The sequence below is a fragment of the Staurois parvus genome, unplaced genomic scaffold, assembly GCF_062004578.1.
Source record: "Staurois parvus isolate SC_StPar_1 unplaced genomic scaffold, SC_StPar_1.0 ptg000276l, whole genome shotgun sequence".
In the NCBI taxonomy this organism is placed as follows: Eukaryota; Metazoa; Chordata; class Amphibia; order Anura; family Ranidae; genus Staurois; species Staurois parvus.
This window is the reverse complement of record NW_028318072.1, coordinates 2,160,309-2,182,475: the sequence shown is the minus strand read 5'-3', so window position 1 is coordinate 2,182,475 and position 22,167 is coordinate 2,160,309. Positions and strand designations below refer to the sequence as shown.

At 42.3% G+C, this 22,167-nt stretch overlaps 1 protein-coding gene across 2 annotated transcripts in view; it reads right to left on the bottom strand.

Annotated features, from left to right (window-relative positions):
* The window catches only part of SEMA4C (semaphorin 4C), a 52,653-nt gene extending 37,797 nt beyond the window's left edge, over window positions 1-14,856 (bottom strand). For both annotated transcript variants that reach the window (XM_089681700.1, XM_089681699.1), the window contains exon 1: window positions 14,404-14,856. The gene's annotated coding sequence lies outside the window, so the exon portion shown is untranslated. The remainder of the gene's footprint in view (window positions 1-14,403) is intronic.
* Window positions 14,857-22,167: the final 7,311 nt, after the last annotated feature.

Genomic DNA, 22,167 nt, shown 5'->3' with positions numbered 1-22,167 from the left:
CAAATATTTAAAGGGCCTGTGTCAATGGGTTTTCATTCACTTGAAAATAATTTTGCATTTCCATACAGGTCTACAGGAATGCAAACCCTGCTTAAAGCAAGTGATAGGAAGGCCAGCTACAGGCCAAATGCAACGGTCAATGAATTCTGAAAGATCTCAGAAGTATCTCAAAATGTCAAACGGATGCCTGGCAACACAGGCTCTAAAAGAGGCCAAAACAGAAAAGAGAGGATTTCAAGCTGCCAAATGCATTTTCACCATTAAACACATGCCCATTAATTGAACATTTAAATGTCCAAAAGAAGAACTTATGGCGATTGCTCGGTTATATTCCTTCTTTAAGCTTTATTCATAAAGCATGAGCCACCAAGGTCAAGACGAGCCAGTCAGCTCTTCTGAAAAATAAATCTGAAATTCTGTCCTAGTTGGACCTGGAAAACAATTTTCGAGCTTACAGAAGGCCCATTGCTGTGAAAATGGTAATGGTTTCCCCTTCATAGGCACACTTTGTTTACTAGTTTTCATGTATAGGCTAGAAGAGAAGCCTTTTTTTTTTTTTTTTTTAAAGGCCCTTATCTACAGTATTACCTATATCAACCAAATCAGCTTTTAGCAGTTCTGTATAGTCCAGACAATGAGCAATGCTGTACAAGTTACTTCTGCAAGCCACAGAACTGTCCTACTGGTTTCTGCCAAGCTAAAACACCACTGTCAGCATCTACACCTATATAATTGTAGGGTGTCTTTAGCCCTTCAGTCAACTGTAAATGTACTTGTAACATAGATCTCCTTATAATAGCCTGAAAATCCAAATTGTGTTCTTCTGACATTGGTCTCTTTATTATTAGCTTATTTAAAAAAAATTGAAGGGAAAAAAAAAGAAAAAAAAGAAAGAAGAGCATAGGATCTTTATCAAAGGCAAGCTTTCTATGTCTGCATGGCCAACATAAAACAGACATCGAAGTCAGCAGAAACATCACAGCCACACAAGGCCAAAAGAAGTTCATACTGCTTGATACTTAGCAGTCAAGCTTTGACAAAATGGGAAGGAGACTTCTTTTGTGCTCTTGTAAATGCGGCATGTCCCAAATGTTCAACAAGCAGAATCTGGGGTAATTGCTGAAAGCACTGAAGGATTGTTAGCAAGAACGAGAGAAACAAAACAAGATCAATACAGCGAGAGAAACGGAAAAAAAAAAATAATAACAGCTGGAACAAAGGAATTAATGCTTCAGAATGGAGTTTTGTCTCTTGAACTTCTCAAAGCTGGAAAGGCCACAATGTACTCAAACTTAAATTTGACACATGCTGCAACTAAACAGGAAGAAGGCGTTCCTCCAAAGGCAACAATCACTCACCACTTGGGTTATCAACTGTTGATGGAGTTCATTTGTAGCAGACTCTCCCATAATTAATAGAGAATTTCAACCTCTGTCAAAGCAGGAATCAAGTAAACACAGAGCTAGATAAAAGAGAGACAAGCCTTGCCAAGTGGCTGGAAGGTAAACAAGAGACTTGAAAGGAAGTGGCCATGAAGAAATCTATTAGGGCAATTAAACGTCATAAACCACTTACAATGGACACAGTTTGAAACCCCCCTAATTTAAAATTCAACCAGACAATACCTGTCATTATAGGGATAACCTGGCCGGGTGTGGCGTCCTGTTATTTCTGCAGATTGGAAGTGAAGGAGATAAAAAAAGGGACCTATCAGAGCATCATTCTACAATCCGCTGACGCTATTCACAGTCATTATAGCACTTGGGACAGCACTGTATCCCATTATGATGTCTAATTGATGGCAAGTCCTGCAGTATATTACATGAAATTAGGTCCAGGATGAGACAGGATGTTCCGCGTAATCTTATTAGATCACTTGGTGCTTACAAAAAAAGCTCCCATCAAAAAACAGCCAATCAACCTAAAAGCTCAAATGACAAAGAACCATCTGTAAAATAAAGTATATCCTATGAACATTTCTTAACTGAAAGAACTGCGATATTTCAAATGCTACTCCAGAAACTTCCCCTCTGCACATAGAACGCAAGGGGGATGCTCTTTATGCATTCATAGAATGCCTTGTATTTTTCTCAGTGAAAACACGGTGTTCTCTAATTGGATGAGGTTGAGAGGCAGGGCACATTATGTCATGATCTCCACCTTGTCCAATCAGAGAATGCCTCATATTCATTAAAAATAAATAAATGAGTCATCAAAATGGCAGCAGTAAGCAAGCAACTCCTTGTGCTTATTATGCAGTGGGGAAGTCGCTGGAGCAGCACCTAGAAGATGACAGCTATCACTGTACGCATTACTGACTGCCATGGTTTTCACTCTCCCCCCACGGTCTTTCGGATATCAGATATTGCTGCCTGTATCAAGCCAGCTGGACTAATTTAATATTGAAAAAAGATATTTCCTGGAGTTCCTCTTTATACCAACAGTTGTACATACAGTGTAAGCACAATAGGGACATTAGACTCAATAGTCCGATGGGCATATTTCTGTCTGTGAAAATGCAATTCCATCTTTATGACAAAATTAATACTATGAAGATGGGCAGTAACATATACTTTACAAACAGTCGCTCCTTCTGTTTTGATGAGATGCACAGGCTCTTGAATTATCTGCTGTCGCCGATGACACGGGTGTTTGTCTGCAACTGTCTTTTAGAGAATATCTAAACTCAAAAAAATGGAATATAAAATCGGTGGCCATTGATGGATCGAAATTTGGCTTTGGCAGCAGGGACCAGACGAATTTCAATCCATGTATGGCTATCCTCCTCCATGAGAAGTCAATCTGTTGATCGACTTCTCCTGAACCAGCTTACTGGAAAATTATGCTTCAGCCAGCACATACAGCCAATTGGCTGCAGCGCTGATCAGTGTATTATGAGAGTGGTGGATGGGGAAAAAGGTTCAGCATTTTCGTTCAGCCTCTCAACTGAGCAAAAAAAATAAAAAAACCGAACCATGTATGTCCAGCTTAACTTAACCTACTACAAAAGGACTGAACAATAGGACTCCACCTTTCTTCTCTTCTCCATAACAAAGAGGACTATGGTTCTGTAATCCTCAGATTGCTGAGAACAATGGCGCCGATAAGTGTGCACAGAAAGCTATCAGCTCACTAGATTTCTATCAGGATCAACAGGTATTTTTTGCACAATTATCAAACAGATGCAACAAAACTCCTTCAACAGTATTTAAACAGACTAAAGGAACCAAATAAAGTTTACATAGTCTTTAAAGAGGGAATACACGTAAGAGTACTGTAGTATGTGATGACGTATGTGTATAGCCAATCAATTGCTGACAGGGACTGGCATACATGCCAGTCCCCGTCTGAGCAATTGGAAACAGTTGAGGAAAGAAATGGTGAAAAAACTATAGCAGAGGTCATCAAACATTCAAACAATGGACCAGTTTACTGTCCTTCAGACTTTAAGGGGGCCAGATTGTGACCAGTGGGGGTAGAAAATGTCCTGGGCCCAGCTTCGGTGAGAAAAAAAAACAAAAAACAAAAAAACATGGCCTCGGGTTTGGTCAGTAGGAGAATAGTACCCCCTCATTGGTATTGGTGGAAGAAATAGTGCCCCATTGTTGATGTCAATGGGAGGAATAGTGCCCCATAATTGATACCTTTGGAAGGAATAATTCCCCATTGTTGGAGTCAGTGGAAGAACAGTGCCCCATCATTGATACTAGTGGGAGAAACTATGCCCCAAAGTTAGTCTCAGTGGGAGGAGTAGTGCCCCATCACTTCATTAGTGTAAGTGGCAGGAATTATGCACCACTATTGGTGTCAGTGGGAGGAATAATGCCCCATCATCGATACCTGTGGAAAGAATAATGCCCCACTGTTGGAGTCAGTAGAACAGTGCCCCATCATTGATACTAGTGGGAAGAACTATGCCCCAAAGTTAGTGTCAGTGGGAGGAATAGTGCCCCATCATTTGTGTAAGTGGCAGGAATTATGCACCATTATTGGTGTCAGTGGGAGGAATAGTGCCCCATCATCGATACCTGTGGAAAGAGTAATGTACCACTATTGGTGTCAGTGGGAAGAACAGTGCCCCATCATTGATAATAGTGGAAGGAATTATGCCCCAATGATAGCGTCAGTGGGAGGAACAGTACTGACTGTATTGGAGCTGTAAAGTGTACCTAAAAAGGCAAAAATTGTATTTTTCACATTTTAGATAGGAGTAAGGGAGTGCTATAACCCGTCTTCTTTTCCCATCTGTGCCCATTGGGGAGATCGTCCTTCACATCCTATCCCATAGCCAAAACAGGAAGAGAGAATAATCCCTGCAAAGTAAGGGAATCCTGGTGTGTCATGAGAACTAATGTCTTCATTGGAAGATTCCCCCTCTATTCCTGTTCTGGAGATAACCCACATTTGAGATTTTCTTTTACTTTCACCTTCGATGATAATCGTAAACAGAAAAACTTGAGGGGGTACATCTCCCTGACGGGGGGCAGACAGTAATAAAAATTGAGTAGCGTTCCAATTCCTCTCCACTCTATCTGAAACAAAAAGCTTTGCCTTTAGTTACACCTTAAGTAGATGTTCAGTTATAAGCATATAAGCTTTACTATGTCACTTCAAAAGTATTTTTCATGCTTTTTTAATCAAAAAACATGGGTGTCAAACTGGCGGCCCTGCAGCTGTTGCCAAAGTCCCATGAGGCACCGTAAGACTGACAGTTACAAGCATGACTCCCAAAGGCAGAGGCATGATGGGACTTGTAGTTTCGCAACAGCTGGAGGGCCGCCAGTTTGACACCCCTGATCTACAACTTTCTTTTAAACAACCCTTGGTGATTCTGCCTTGATCAAGCACTTCCTGTTCTAGGGTGACAACGCTATAGTCAAACAGATATCCAATGGAGACTACAAATTACCATTTCAACACGAATTACAAAGTCATGGTCCACTGATTTCACCTTCAAAAAAAGGAGACAGAAAAATGACATGCAGCCCTTAGTGGAAAGCATGGACATGGCTGCAAAGAGGCTAACGATGATCAGCAGCACCATGATACAACACAGGATGATAAAAGGTGAGAAAAAAAAAAAAGAAAAAAAAGTTTATTATACACAGAATTTAACAGTTATGTATTATATAGTCAAATGTCATTCAGCTGGGGATTAAATCTACCTTGAAAAGGTGGACATATGAGATAGATTTTTCATGTGAAGTCCATGCACGCTAAATGTTTAAGAGTAACACTTGCAGGTATTTATTACCTTCTGCAATATCCCCTTGACCAATGTTTCAGCTGCTTCTCTCTACGGAGGTATTAAGCCACCAACTTAGGCATTATTAGGGGTCAGCATCTCATTCCTGGACTGAGATGCTGGCTCAGGGAGGTCACAATCATTAGATCCTAGTGTCCGTGTAGTTTTTGGCTATGGAAGAAAGATTAGTCTAGGGACATTGCATTAATACCCAATATCGTTACAGAAATGTATCCATGCAGTCTTGTCAAGTTACTAAGAGGACCACTTTAAAGTTTAATAAATAGAATTAAAAATTAAGTGCGATTCCAAGTACACGTTGTACTTAAATATGCACATTGGGGCAGACCTATTTGCTGATTACACATGCAGGATATACTGTATTTGATACATCTGCAAATTTCATTCCTTTAAAGAACCCACAAGTACAAAATATACCTGTTGGTTCACCAGAAATGCACTCAACTCCAAAGACTTGGGACTGTTGTAAGCCAACCTCACGTAACATTTGCTTGGCCAAAGTGGCGTCAGCCCTGCCTAGTGTTCTTTTGCTAACCTAAACCACTCTCAGATCTCTACAACATAAAGGCCAATTATTCTGTACTAGTCTTAAGATAGTATTGTTGATTCTGCACATCCCACAATAGTTCTCTTTATAGCTGAATTTCAGGTATGAATTTTATAGCATAGTCACATTTGTCCAATGCAAGTATGCATATTCCATACCTGTGGGTGCTCTTGTAACCTTGAAATCACTGTAGTAATCTCTGCTACTACAGTGATTGCTGCTGTCTTCAGGGTCCTGTACTGAGAGGCTACCTTGCTGCATAACAATCACAGAGCACGGCCCATTTGTCACAGGAATTGTTCTGCGAACTCCCTGCAGTCTTCTCAGTGAATGAAAGTAGTTTTGTGATTGGATGGGGCAGTGGTATCCCAGTCACTTTCTAGTCCAATCAGAGAAACTTTGCATTCACTGAGAAACATGCAAGGCATTCTGTGAATGGCAGCCCTACCATGGGAGTGACCCCCCTTGGTTACTACACAGCAGGGCAGCCACTCAGGACAGGACCTGGAAGACAACAGTAATCATTGTAGCAGTGCAACTTACAACTTCTATTTAGTATTTACTAAACAGGCTCTTAATATTTCTTAGAAGCCAAGGCAGATCAGAGACAATGAGATTTCTGTTCCAGGAAAGAAAATCTCTTGTTGTGTTGATGGGAGAATCCCTCCCACAGAGCTATTGTGTTCTCCCAGTGGGGAAGGGGGGGTGTGGGGAGCTGTCCCTGCCAGGAGAATACAGTGATTGTTGCTAGTGGCTATAGCAGCTGGCAATAATCAGACATGCTGGTTGTACTCCAGATCGAATTGGGTACAATCAGCCTTCCCAAAAGGTGGTTCGAATCTTGACCGGTCCCTGCTGAACTAGCCAAAATTTGAACCATCTATGGCTGGCTTAACTACAGCCAAAAATGTTCTCCCATACTTCGAGAAAGTGAGAAAAGATAAGAACCTGTTGTTAGGTTTTTAATGTTGTCAAAGTCCTGATAATGGTTGTCTCTACTCATATGCCCCTAAGGTAAGTAGCCACTGATAAAGTCAGTCAACACCACTTTCTTCCACTCTTTCTATAACCAACAACATTCAGCAAAGTGGACTATTTCCCCATGGATTTCACCCAACTGCCATCCAATGACTATGAGCGCCTTACAATTTCCTGATAACTATTCTTTCTACTGATATGTCCCAAAGATTAGTGGCATTCATACATTTAGCCAACACCATTTTCTTCCAGCCCTCCACAAAAGGCATCAACATTCGACTAAACTATCCCCTTTTATGGAGCTCATCTAACCACCATCCAACTATTTGACCACCTTGGCATTTCCGACTCTGGTAAAAAACATAAGCTTGTTTGTGGCTTCATACATAGAAACAGCCCTGGAATTCCACCTTTCTACCACTGCCCAACCATCACCAACTTTGGAAAATGTACAGATACCACCCGTAGGCTGGCCAGACATTATAGCTTTATAATGAATGAATATATAATTTGAATGAATTTAAAAGACAAAAAAAAAAAAAGAAAAAAGAAGGATTATAGCTAAAGCCAGTAGCACTTATTGATAGGGAAAAACCAAACAGGCTAATTGTACAGAGGTCGGTAGACTTCTTTACAACCAGCCTGCCCATACACGGAACTTCGATCCATGTATGGCCGTCTTTATTCACCACTGTGTAGAAGCTGAAGTCCACCTTAGACTAATATAGCACCATCTCAGCTGCAAGAATTGTATGGCAATTTTAAAGCAAAGACCACGTGCTACCCACAAAGCCACCCCCCCCCCATAGCAGAGGACAAGCGCACTTCCTTCATAAGGAGACCTCTCACAACAGTAAGGAATCTAACACAAGAGCTACAAAAGTGACGTCAGCCCTGCAGATGCAAGCACAAGGATTCAGGCAGCAGGTGACAGAGGCACACACCCTGCATCCAGCATCCGATCAATATATCCTGCTCTCCGATAGTTCTAATAAACTGAACTGTAATAGGGGTAAGCAGCAAATCTTAAATCCGCAATGCACAATGAATTCTTTACAGAATAGGCAGGCATTTTTCTGAACGTGTTTGCAACATGGATAATTTCTTTCATATTGTAATTTCCACATTTTTAAATTATAACTGGTACATTCTACTGTAGTATTTGGCTAGAGGTTAATGTTACAAGGTAATTTTAGAAATCCCCAGGATACAGTGAACATAAAAATAAAAAAAATTGCCAGATTTATATTCTCCACATCATACAATGGCTGGGATTTTCTGTATTCTTCAGACATGTTCCTTCAGAGAAAACCTTCCAAAATGACCTCCTTTAGACAAAAATATTTATGTAGGGTTCTCAGTTTGTAAAATAAAAAATAAAGAGCGATAGAGAGCGCGCAAGCTCAAGATAGAGAGAGAGCGCTCAAGATAGAGAGCGAGTGCGCTCGCTCAAGACAGAGAGAGAGAGAGAGAGAGAGAGAGAGAGAGAGAGAGAGAGAGAGAGAGAGAGAGAGAGAGAGAGAGAGAGAGAGAGAGACAGACAGCGAGAGACAGCGCGCAAGCCCAAGACAGCGAGGGAGGGAGAGACAGCGCGCAAGCCCAAGACAGCGAGGGAGGGAGAGACAGCGCGCAAGCCCAAGACAGCGAGGGAGGGAGAGACAGCGCGCAAGCCCAAGACAGCGAGGGAGGGAGAGACAGCGCGCAAGCCCAAGACAGCGAGGGAGGGAGAGACAGCGCGCAAGCCCAAGACAGCGAGGGAGGGAGAGACAGCGCGCAAGCCCAAGACAGCGAGGGAGGGAGAGACAGCGCGCAAGCCCAAGACAGCGAGGGAGGGAGAGACAGCGCGCAAGCCCAAGACAGCGAGGGAGGGAGAGACAGCGCGCAAGCACAAGACAGCGAGGGAGGGAGAGACAGCGCGCAAGCCCAAGACAGCGAGGGAGAGACAGCGCGCAAGAGAGAGACAGCGCGCAAGCCCAAGACACCGAGGGAGGGAGAGACAGCGCGCAAGCCCAAGACACCGAGGGAGGGAGAGACAGCGCGCAAGCCCAAGACACCGAGGGAGAGAGAGCGCGCAAGCCCAAGACACCGAGGGAGAGAGAGCGAGCAAGCCCAAGATAGATATCGTTAATGAGAGGGAGATAGAGAGATATTTCACTATGGCTAGTGAAAAGTAGATTGTTATTATAACACACGATTTATCTATCCCCAACAGTTTGCGCAGCTCTTTACAAAATGAAGGCAGACATTACAGTTACAATTTGGTACAAGAGGAAACAGAGCCCTGCTCCTTATATTAGTTCTCTAATGTGAGCCAAACACTGGAATCTTGCCGATAGGAGGGGACAACAGGGCGAACGACCAAGTTATGCTGCCTAAATCCAGTGACAAAAAAAAGTTTGAACACTAACCCGACTGTGCTGCTTGGTAAAGTGTCATGAACCACAAGACTGGCTGAACTGAATTATTGCCAGGTAAGACAGCTCACGTGTAGGTTTTTAAAGTGTAGTCTTTTTCCAGTTCAGCTTTAAGAGCTGAATAATGGAGCTGTTGGCAATTCCCTGTGCACAAACCAGTTCTGCAAGAGCTGTGTAAGCCAAGTAAATCAATAATTACTGTGGAAGAAATGGGGAAAAAAAACAGCATTCTGGTTGACTAGAAAATACAGAGTGACTCGTCAAGAGCTGGATGCCTGACACAAGTAAAAGGAGCACAGGTTATGCACACACAAAAAAAAAAAAAAAAGGAGGGTGCTTTCCAACAATCTGATTACACAAATGCATATGTAACCTCTAATGTACTCAATAGTTGATTTTATTAAAATGTGAAGCAAAAATCAAACTATTGCCCAAACAACCGTTTAAAAGGTTAACGTCTGGCAGCTTGCTATGGGTAGCAGCTGCACTCCTGCTTCTGTTGTCATGGAATAGCCATACAGAATCCAGCAATGCACAATTTGGGCTCTAACAGACAGGCAGCATATTCAAACACTGGCCCAGCAGCAACAAACCAAGAAAAAAAAATGATCAGGCAGCTTGGAAATTTTCTGCCAGATCCCCATTGTAACTTGCTCTGTTTGCCAAGATAGGCAGACACCACGGTTCAGTCAATGGGATAATTGAAGAACACAAATTCTAATTGTACGTATCCAGCCTACAAAATTCTTTTAAGGGTCTGGTGGTTTAAATGCCAACAGGCAGAATCCCTTTGTATCAAGAGCTTTAGAACCATTCACACAGACGATGCAGAACAAAAATAAATGGCAGCACAGCAATCGGCCCCATAGGTCAAGTCATTGATTAGTCATCGACCATGTGATTCATAAGATGTACATTAGAAACATACACCAAGACCTCCTCCAGGAAGCAGCATGTCAGCAATCAATAGAGGTACCCAACCCAGGCTGGCCATCCAGGACTGTGGACTGCTAGCTACGATTTGCAGACAAGCTACAAATAATTCTTAAAACCACAAAAAAAAATAAAAAAAACTATATCCCAAATTTCATGGTGCCATCTCACTCCTTCTGTCGTTAATAGGTATTCTTTGAAATTAAACAAGCATATCTCCTGGACACATTTCATGCAGAATAAAAGCTTTCTTCCTACTGACAGTAATCTGATGCTTCCAATCAATACATGGGAGTGTTGCCTGCATTGATCCAGTAAGGAATCCATGCTCGTTACTTAGGTGAATGGATTTTAGTAAGATCATGGAGGACTACATCGGATTCCATTTTTAGCAGGGAGCCAATAGGTCTAGGCAGTGTGCTGATTAACATATGCCTTCAGTGCTCTTTAGGAGATTTATTAGTAAACTAAGTAACAGAATTGTACACAATTCTCTGCAAATAAAAAAATATTGCTATATTATTGTTTCTTTGTTATTCTGGAGGATTTTTTTTTTTTCATTTTACTGACATACAAGCGAACTCAAAGCAATATCTATCTATCGATCTATATCTATCTATCTATCTATCTATCTATCTATCTATCTATCACTAATCAGACTGCAGTAGTCTAAAATCTGATTGGTTGGCTGGGGTGGAGGTCATTATACATTGCACTACTCAACATATCATCCTAGATTGTAAGCTCTAAGGAGCAGGGCCCTGTTTCCTCTTGTACAAAATTGTATTGGAACGAATGTCTGCCTTCATTTTGTAAAGCGCTGCGCAAACTGTTGGCGCTATATAAATCCCATATAATAATAATTTCTATTTTCCTTTTTCAAATATAGCTATTTTACATGGATAAACCATATATTGTTTAGGGCTGGTTCACATCTGTTCACGGCATTTTGAAGGTGTTGCATTTTAGGTGCGCTAAGATCGTACTCTAAACATGCGCTATTTATTAAGGCTCCATGCACATTAGTGTTTTTTTTAAGCTCCTAGAAGCTGTAATCAGCATTTCTTCTCTGCTTCTAGAAGCTAAATATGGTTATCCTATGTGTCCATGCAGACTATTTTAGGCTCGTAGCGTTTTTCAAGCTTCAGCGTTTAGGAGCAGAAAAAATAAAATGTTTTTGTAGAGTTTTTGGTAGTATTTTTTAGGCAGAAAAAAAAAAAAACGCTTATCAGTGTTTATTTAGTGGTTTCTCCTGCAGTTTTTGAGCTTTAAAAAAAAAAAAAAGAAAACTAAAAAAAAAAACAAAACACTAGTGTGCATGGAGCCTAAGAGTGCATCCAAGAAGCAGCAAGCATGGTTTAAAAACAAAAAAAAAAACAAAAAAACAAAATGCTTGCTGCTTCTTGGATGCACTCTTAGGCTCTATGCACACTAGTGTTTTGTTTTTTTTTTTAGTTTTCTTTTTTTTTTTTTTAAAGCATCGAATCTAAAATGCACAAGTGATACCAGGGTCTTAGGCCCCATTCCCACCTGGGCTACAACTTTTGACATTAGATGAGCAGGGCCCTTTTAACCCTCTTGTATGTTATTATGTTGTAACTGTACTGTCTCCCTTTAGATTGTAAAGCGCTGCATAAACTGTTGGTACTATATAAATCCTGTATAATAAAGAATAATAATGTATTTCAACAGTGGGTGTTCACATGGGAGTGCTCAGACGCCTGAGGCTCTAGAAGCTGCAAGAGCTACTTTTAGGGCGGCTCACACCAGATGCAGTCCAGTGCGTTTTTTTCTGCAACAAAAATACATGGACAGTAGGTTATATGGGTTCCAATGGCCCAGTTCACACAGTGCGGTCAGTTCCAGTGCTGCTTTTTTTCTGCACTGAACTGTACTGAAAAAGGCAATCAAAAAACACACCAGAACGCACCTAAATACGCATGTCCTTATTTAAGTTGAAGGAAAAAAAAAAACAAAAAAAAAAAAACATTAAAACCAGTACTGGAACACATAAAAATGCGCATGTAGAAACGCATCTGGACTGCATTTCTGTGGTGTTAACTGGCCCTTAGCCTAGGTTTATTATTATACAGGATTTATATAACGCCAACAGTTTGCTCAGCGCTTTACAATATAAAGGGAGACAATGTAGTTCAATACAAGAGAGTTAGGAGGGCCCTGCTCCTTGGAGCTTAGAATCTAAGAGGGAGGGACTAGTGGTACAAAAGGTAATAACTGTGGGCGATTGACTCGTGGGAGCAAAAGAAGATTCGGTTATTAGCTAAGGGCAGGATAGGCTTCCCTGAAGAGACAGGTATTCAGAGATCGCCTAAAAGTGAGCAGAGTAGGCGATAATCTGATAAATTGGGGTAGAAAGTTCCAGAGGATGGGGGAGGCTCTGGAGAAGTCCTGGAGACGAGCAAGGGAGGAGGAAACAAGGGAGCTAGAGAGCAGGAGGTAGTGGGAGGAGCGGAGAGGACAGTTTGGGTGATATTTGGAGACGAGATTGGTGATGTAATTTGGGGCAGAGTTATAAATGGTTTTATATGTTATTGTTAATGTTTTGAAGTTTATTCATTGGGCAATGAGATTTAGATTTACATCTGAGGGTCAAGGTTTGCGCAGGCACAGCAGCCCATTCATTTGAAAGGAAAAAGTCCCTGCACTATTCTTGGAATCACAGGCTGTACAGGAATCGCAAGTTTATATTGTAGAGCAAACTGTTGGCGCTGTATAAATCCTGTATAATAATAATAATAAGTACAGTGTATTTCCCAGTACGGTGCGATTTCCAGTGCAGACGCTAAGCCATTAAAAAAAAATGGCACCTGCCTGCAGCTCCTGCGTTTTGCTGTGCGGGTGGTTGCGACCCTGGGTCCCACAGCCGCCACCACCCGCACTGGTGTGAACCTAACCTTGATTTGTGTATTTTGGGCTTTATGAGGAACAAATGAAAATGCTTAAATCAAGCATTTTTTTTTAGCTTTTTTTTACAGGCGTATTTTAGGCATTTTTTTTTTTTTTTTTTTAGCTCGTAACAACTGCTCTCCTCCACCTAGTGTTTCCTATTGGCTAGAACAAATGTCCAGAGCTTGAATACACATGCAAAATGCCTATAATACGCTTGTAAAAATGCTTTAATGTTTAAATAGAAGCCTGAAAATCTCCCTGCTCAGGTGTGAATGCAGCCTTCCTCTTACAGCTCCAGACTTCTACTGTACAGAATTCCTGTAAAATGCCTGGGGGAGAAAAAAAAAAAAAAAAAAAAGGGGGGGGGGGGGTTGCACTGTAACTGTTTGTACAAAATGGCAACTAGAAATCCCAGCAGCTTTGATGCAACGTAGATGTGGGGAAAACCTACTGCGCCTGCACAGCGGAATCCCAGTGTGAGCGGACGCAGGGGGATGAAGAGGCTTTGCAGGATCTTTGGAAAATGATGGAAAAATAAAGGCTGATGTGAGTGTGTAGATCAGCAGAAGATGAACGAACACATCTCATTTTACGATCATGTGGGATCACTTCTCCAGGTGGCCCCAGGCCTGCCCTGTACTCTACCACTACTTAAAAGGATGAAGTAATGATCATCAGATGGGAGAAGAGCTCGATGGACCGTTTTATTTTTTTGGTGCCTGGTAACAGATGCCAGATCTGGAGGGGCTGGCCGGCGTAATTTGAGGGCAATTCCCCAACGCAGCCGATCCATCTGGAAAATTAAAGTTCCATGATGTGTCATAGAAATCAGATTAGCTGTACTGTCAATGCCCCCCAGCTGCTGGCCTGTGAAGGCCTGATGCCTGCAATTGTCTAATGCATCTCCCCAACTAAATCCTCCCTGGGATGTGCAGAGGTCAGGGGGATGGGAGGGCAGCCTTCTGTCTGCACATAGGAGGATCCCTGTGTATAGAGAATCTCATTCATGGAGCTGCCATTGATACAGCTTCTATTCCAGCTGTACACAAGGCAATGACAGGGGATTAAAGGGTGCAAATCTGAGCTGTAGGTAGTGGTGCCCAGTGCAGGGCTCAGGAGGGGCAATGGAAAGCAGCACCATGAGCTGTCCTTGTGCACATCCCCCCCCTTACACACACACACGTGCAGACCACCTCCCACCCCCCCTCTCCACACACACTCCCTCCCCTCCCCCTACACTATATACAAACCTCCCCCTCCTCTTTACACTGTCCAGACTTCTGCAAGTCAGCAACAAATCCCTGCCCCCACACTACACACACACACACAACACATCGCACGATCTGATTGCTCACCTGCTCCCAGGGTTCAGCAAAGCTCCGATTTACTTCTTCTGTCCTGCCTCTTCCCGATCGTAGAGATGACCACCGACAACACACACACCTAGCGATCAGGACGCTGCTATAGATCAGAGATCCTTTGCATGCGATCGGGTTCAGCGATCCTGTGTAGCTAGAAGCATGCGATCCTACACAGCTAGGGGCATGCGATCAGGTCCAGCGATCCTATAAAGCCCGGAGCATGCGATCAGGTCCAGCGATCCTATACAGCCAGAGGCACACGATCAGGTCCAGCGACTTCCCTGCAGGCAGGTTACATGCGATCAGGTCCAGGGTAGGTATGCAATCAGCACCAGATGAACAATGCTCCCAGCTCAGCTCCTCTCTTGCTGCATCCCCATACACTCAGCCCGCTCCGATCTCTCCGCACTGATCCCAGTCCTGTCTACTCTTCTCATCTTTCAATTGCCAGTTTCCCTCCCCTGTCTCCGCCCTGTGTCTTGTGACGTCACGGACGGGGGGTGGAGCCATGGTGGAGGAAGGCTCTCCCTCCTCTTCCATAAGGCATTAGAATGGGTCTATTGTCCTGGTGGAGGGGCAGAGGTCAGGGCGGAGATCCCAAGGATCGGAGACTGCAGAAGGTGGACCTAGAGAGCCAATCAGCTTCCAGCAGTTACATTGTATCTCTGCTCAGAATGTGAATCTCCGACATTCATGTCCACGTTGTATTCCTGCGATGTCTGCTGTTCATGTGTGATGTGGAAGTCTGTAAACTTTGTGAAGATCCCCACACATTAACATAGAAAGTGATGGCAGAAAAAGACCAAGTGGTCCATCCAATCTGATCGGTTTGTTTTTGGTGGAGGTTTTTGTTTTTTGTTGTTTTTTTGTTTATGCTTTTGTTTCTTTTTAACCATTTGCCCTCCGAAGGATTTACCCCCCTTCCTCACCTGGCCATTTTTTGTGTCACGGCGCTGCGTTACTTTAACAATTGCGTGGTCATGCAATGCTGCACTGAAATGAAATGTACGTCCGATTTTTTCCCCACGAATAGAGCTTTCTTTCGGTAGTATTTGATCGCCTGTGCGGTTTTTATTTTTTGCGCTATAAAAAATGACAATTTTGAGTAAAAAAGAATATTTTTGACTTTTCGCTATTAAACATGGCCAGTAAAAAAAAATAAAAAATTAATTTTGTCATAAATTTAGGCTAAAATGTATTCTGCTACATAGTAATCAAAAATTGAAGGGAAAAAAACGGGAAAGGTTGCAAATGGAGTTTAACCACTTCCAGACCGGACACTTTTACCCCCTTCCTGTCCAGGGCAATTTTCAGCTTTCAGCCCTATCGAACTTTGAATAACAATTGCGCGGTCATGCAACACTGTACCCAAATGAGGGAACGCTGGGATTTTTATTTTTTTTTGCAATGTAAATGAAAATGTCCAAAAATTTTGAAAAAAAGTGTTTTTTTAATAAAATTTTGCAAATAAATAATATTTCATCATAAATCTTGGCCAAAATGTATTCCGTTATCTTTTTAGTAAAAAAAAAAAATCCAAATTAGTTTATAACCAAAAATTATAATTTTTAAACTTTTTTTTTTACATTTTTATTTTTTTTTTTATATTATTATTTTTTATTTATTTATTTTTACATACTGTCACCCTAGCAGTACAGTGTCACCATGGTGACACTGTACTACTTGTGGGGGGTGATGAAGATTTTTTTTTTTTTTTTTTTTTTTTACACTGATTGCTTTTACACCCATAAAGGATATAAAAGCAATAATTTCTCTTTCTCTCTGTCTGCATTCTTGCAGTCATTGGAGAAGTACTGAGTGAACTGTGATTGGTCACAGCTTGTCACATGGTACAAGGCTGTTGTGAATAGCCTTGTACCATGTGACCTCTGTGATCATTCACAGATTTCACACGTAGTAAGCAATGATGTCACAAGTGACATCTTGCTTACTACTTTGCATGTGATCACTGATTGGCCAATCAGTGATCACATGATCGGGACCTCGTACAGAGGTCCCGTCCGACGATCGGTGTTTCACTGTGTCCGGAGGACACAGCGGGCACCGGATCGCGGTGCTGCGCGCTCCCAGGGAGCGCGCACAAGCAGGGTGCAGGGGGGCCGTTTATAAACGGCCACCCAACCCTGCACTGCCACCGTCTGGCCGTTTATATAGAACGGCCGGTCGGGAAGTGGTTAAAGGCACAGAAATACTGAACACATATTAGTAAAATCATTTGTACTTTATGATGACAATAAGTCATGAAAAAACATCTTGCAGCTTAAAAGATCATAGTTATACTGTCCCCGTAGAGAATGTCCCACACCCCACCATATACAAGGAACACAATGATTAGAGGTGTAAAAACTGCCAGACGGATCCTTGGGGGGGGGAGGGGGTGTGAGAGACATTAAGCCGGCAGGAAAATGGCCCAACATGTTTCACGACAATAACTCTTCTTCAGGGGCTCAGTAATAAAATCTAAAAGAAATATACATAAATTGAATATCAAATTACAACATGTGAATACAAGAAAAAGGCAAAATCATATATTAACATAATATGACTTACATATGAAATCAATATGCACCATGCAGCAGCAAAACCCTCCATGTATAAGGGGTAGGCCTCCTATTCTGCTACAGATCTTTGCTAAAAATAATCCCAATACGTGTAAATTAATTGCTTCATGTGAAAGTTATAGCTTTTACAAATGGCGGTATATATACTGGGATTTTTAAAAAATTAAAATTTTTACTAGTAATGGTGTCGATCAGCGACTTACAGCAGGACTGCGTCAGACATTCTGACACTGGAGGGGGGGAACTGACTTGGTGTCACTGACATCCCCAGTGACACCAATACAGTGATCAGTGCTAATAAAAAGCACTGACACTGTACTAATGGTACTAAGCAGGAAGGGGTTAACATGTGGGGCGATCAAAGGGTTAACTGTCTGCTGTTTAACTAGGGGCTGTGTTTGTGCTTCACTGTAAGCACACTGCTTTGCATGGCTATGCTGTGCACAGCCATGCCATGCAAAGCAGTATGAAGGAGCTGACAGGAGAGAACTGTTTTGTTTACAAACAGTTCTCCACCCCTCATCGGAGATGCTCGGCAATCAATGGGCGCTGGCGAGTAATCACTGGCCGCGACCCGGTGATTGACAGCTGTGGCCGCGAATGGTGGCGCAAGTAGGGCCCCACCGCATTAGTGTGAACCAGGGCTTAAGTGTTACTAAACCCAGGACCCTGCATTCACTATGTCTGGTCTCCCAAAATACACAGAACATGGCAGTCCAATTATTTTAGTAAATATAAACTGCTAAATACCTTTTCTCATCAGCAGTTAGAGCAGTCTTCTGACTTCTATCAGTATCCAGCAGAGTACTGGTTAAAGCTTTCAGGAGGAGTTTTAATTTTGCTCTAGGAGGATGCAGAACCCCTGAACTCCATCTGGACAGTGCTGATTGGCTCTGTGCTGATCACATGTACTCTCCCAAGAAAAAAAAATCTAGCAATACACACCAAACTGAGCATCTGCAGAATTACTCCTCTTGATATGTCCTATAAGGGGATAAGAGGGGGACACTGGAGGAAGGGAAAGATCAGAGAAGTCAGGATCAAACAGCCTTTTTACACAATGCAGAGAATTAACCACTTAGGTTCCATAGTGAGTATTACATGCATGCTTTACTGCATATACAGACTGATTTTACTGTTGTGGTTTTAGTAACACTTTAAGGTCATGTCCCCGTGTTCTTGATTTTGGTTTCATGTTGAAAATCCTGCCCTCCTGAACCTTATTCACCCTCTTGATGTATTTAAAGATTTCAATCATGTCTCCACTTTCCTTTCTTTCCTCCAGACTGTACATGTTAAGTTCCTGGAGTGGCTCTTGATATGTTTTATCCCCCAGACCTTTCACCATTTTTGTCACTCGTCTCTGGACTCGTTCTATCTTACCAATATCTTTTTATAAGTGAGCTCTCCAGAACTGGACACAGTACTCTAAATGAGGTCTAACTAAAGATCTATATAGGGGAATCCGGACCTCTGTCCTCCTGCTGGTGATCCCTCTAGTGAAGCATCCTAGAATTCTATTTGCTTTCCTCACTACCTGTTCATTTTGCAATCATGTAAAATAAGTACCCCAAGTCCTTTTCCTCTGTAGTGCTGGCCAACACTGTACCCCCAATGTTGTACTCTCTCAAGGGATTCTTTTTCTTTAGGTGCATTATTTTACATTTGGAAAAATTTAACTGCAATTTATACCTTTTTGACCAATCTTCCAGCACTGCCAAATCATGTTCCCTGTTACAAACACCTCCTGGGATATCAACCCTATTGCACACATTTATGTCATCAGTAAAATTCTGTGATTTGCATCTTTCCACCATTTTATTCAGTTGTGGCACCCTTTAAAAGAATGCAAAATCTCCCGGTACCCCGGTCTAAAAAGTAAAAGACAGAAATATTACTCATCAATGGGAAACCTGACCCTGGAGCCATGCACACAACCACCTTGATACAATTTACTTCATATCAGAGGTCCCCCCATCATATCAGAGGTCCCCCATCACATCAGAAGTCCCTCCCTCACATCAGAATATCTCCCCATCATATCAGAGGTCTCCCTGTCATATCAGAAGTCCCCTCATGACATCAGAAGTCCCCCCATCACAGCAGAGGTCCCCCATCACATCAGAAGTCCCTCCCTCACATCAGAGATCTCCCCATGATATCAGAGGTCTCCCTGTCATATCAGAAGTCCCCTCATGACATCAGAGGTCCTCCTTCACATAAGAGGTCCCTCATCACATCAGAAGCCCCCCATTAAATCAGATGTCTGTCATCGCATCAGAAGTCCTCCATCACATCAGAGGTCTGTCATCACATCAGAAGTCCTCCATCACATCAGAGGTCTCCCTTCAACTCTGATGTTCCTCCATCACTTCAGAGTTCCTGCCCATCACATCAGAATTCCTCCCTATCACATCAGAAGTCCCCTCGTCACATCAGATGCCCCCCCCCCCATAACATCTGAGGTCTCCCATCACATCAGAGGTCCCCCTTCACATCAGAAGTACCCCATCACATCAGAGGTCACCCAATCACATCTGAGGTCCCCCATCAAATCAGAAGTCCTCCCATCACAGCAGACATCTCCCATCACATCAGAGGTCCCCACATCACATCAGAGGTCTTTCCATCATATCAGAGGTCCCCCTTCATATCAGAGGTCCCTCATCACATCAGAAGTCTCCCCTTCACATCAGAGGTCCCTCATCACATCAGAAGTCTCCCCATCACATCAGAGGTCCCCCCATCACATCAGAGGTCTGTTATCACATCAGACGTCCCTCCATCACATCAGAGGTCCCCCCATCAAATCAGAGGTCCCCCCATCACATCAGAAGTCACCCAATCATATCAGAGGTCCCCCATTACATCAGAGGCCCCTCTTCACATCAGAGGTCCTCCACTACATTGGAGGTCCCCCTTCACATCAGACATCTCTCCATCACATCAGAGGTCCCCCTATATATGAGAAGCTCCCCTTTACATTAGAGTCCCCCCATCACATCAAAGTTGCCCCTTCATGTCAGAGGCCCCCATCACATCAGAATCCCCCGTATATGTCAGAGGTCCCCCTATACATTAGAGCCCCCCATCATATCAGAGGCCCACTATACATGACTCCCTATAACATCAGAGTCCCTCCATCACACAGTTTTCCTATCTCAAAGCCTCCAGTTACATAGTCCTTGGCAGGGGCGGACTGACAACTCATGGGGCCCCCGGGCAATAGGGGATCATGGGGCCCCTGTGTCCTTGCCCAAACTCAAAAAAGCCTATGAAAAAGGTACCAGGGGCATTTCATGAGGCCCCCGACTGACCCCGGGCCCTCGGGCAGTGCCCGAGTTTCCAAATGGTCAGTCCGCCCCTGGTCCTTGGGCAGCACAATGGCTCCAGATTTTCAGCCGCAGTAATGGGTAAATTTGAAGCAACAGGATGGAAATTGTTTCTCAAACGAACAAATGTCTAATAGTGTATGTGGTTTTTCATTCGGGAAATTCCAATCATCAAATATCAAAAGCAAACAAAATTTTGAAGTACTATTGAACATTGTTCATCAAGTGCCTGTTGGCAGAATCATTCTCCCAGTGTATGGCCAGCTTCAGTAAAATCCTTGCAATGTATTCGCAGCCATATCACAGCCTGTGTTTGATCACAACTTGCCTATAGATGGACGCTATCTATATCATTGCCATCTATAACCTGAAGGCATTTATATGTGGGAAGCAAGTATTACAGAGTGCTGATCTTTCAGTTTTTCTTTCGAGATCAACAGCTGTTAATACAGAAATAGAGAAGGGGAAAGAATTAAAGAAATAGCTTTTAGTGGCTAAATAAAAATATTTTAGGACGGCTTCACACTGATCTAAACAGAAAACAAATAAGTGGCGCTGGGAAAGTATATACATTAGGAAACACTCATGTAAGAGCAATCAATACCATTAGGAAGTGTTGAAGACTATGCAGGTAGAGGAAGGAAAAATGTCCATAGTCCTAAAAACACTTAAAATGACCCATATGGAAGAAAAATATATTTGAAATATAATTTAAAAATATTCATCCCAAATATATTGACATATTTTTGAAATGCTACAAATAAAATGTAAAAATATATGCTAAAATTATTTTTTTCATATGTTAAAAAAAAGCAGAAGAATATATTTAAAAAAACAAATTTTTAATAATATATATTTTTTTAATTATATTCTTCAGATTTTTTTTTAACCTATTAAAAAGTCATTTTAACATATATTTTACATATATCTGTAAATGCATTTCAAAAATGTTGATTTGTATTTTTAAAGACATACAGTATATTTTAAATGTATTTTTAAAAATATTTTTCATATATTTTGTAATAAAAATGCATTTCAACATGCAGTGTATATATATATATATATATATATATATATATATATATACACACAGTAAGAAGCGGAAGTATTTGAACACCCTGCGATTTTGCAAGTTCTCCCACTTAGAAATCATGGAGGGGTCTGAAATTCACATTGTAGGTGCATTTCCACTCTGAGAGACAGAATTTAAAAAAAAAATTTCAGGAAATCACATTATATGATTTTTAAAGAATTTATTTGTCTTGCACTGCTGCACATAAGTATTTGAACACCTGAGAAAACCACTGTTAATATTTGGTACAGAAGCCTTTGTTTGCAATTACAGAGGTCGAACATTTCCTGTAGTTCTTGACCAGGTTTGCACACACTGCAACAGGGATTTTGGCCCACTCCTCCACACAGATCTCCTCTAGATCTGTCAGGTTTCGGGGCTGTCGCTGAGCAACACGGAGTTTCAGCTCCCTCCAAAGATGTTCTGTTGGATTTAGGTCTGGAGACTGGCTAGGCCACTCCAGAACCTTGATATGCTTCTTACGGAGCCACTCCTTGGTTATCCTGGCTGTGTGCTTCGGGTCGTTGTCATGTTGGAAGACCCAGCCACGACCCATCTTCAATGCTCTGACTGAGGGAAGGAGGTTGTTGCTCAAAATCTCACAATAAATGGCCCCATTCATCCTCTCCTCAATACAGTGCAGTCGTCCTGTCCCCTTCGCAGAAAAGCACCCCCAAAGCATGATGTTACCACCCCCATGCTTCACAGTAGGGATGGTGTTCTTGGGATGCAACTCATCGTTCTTTTTCCTCCAAACACGACGAGTGAAGTT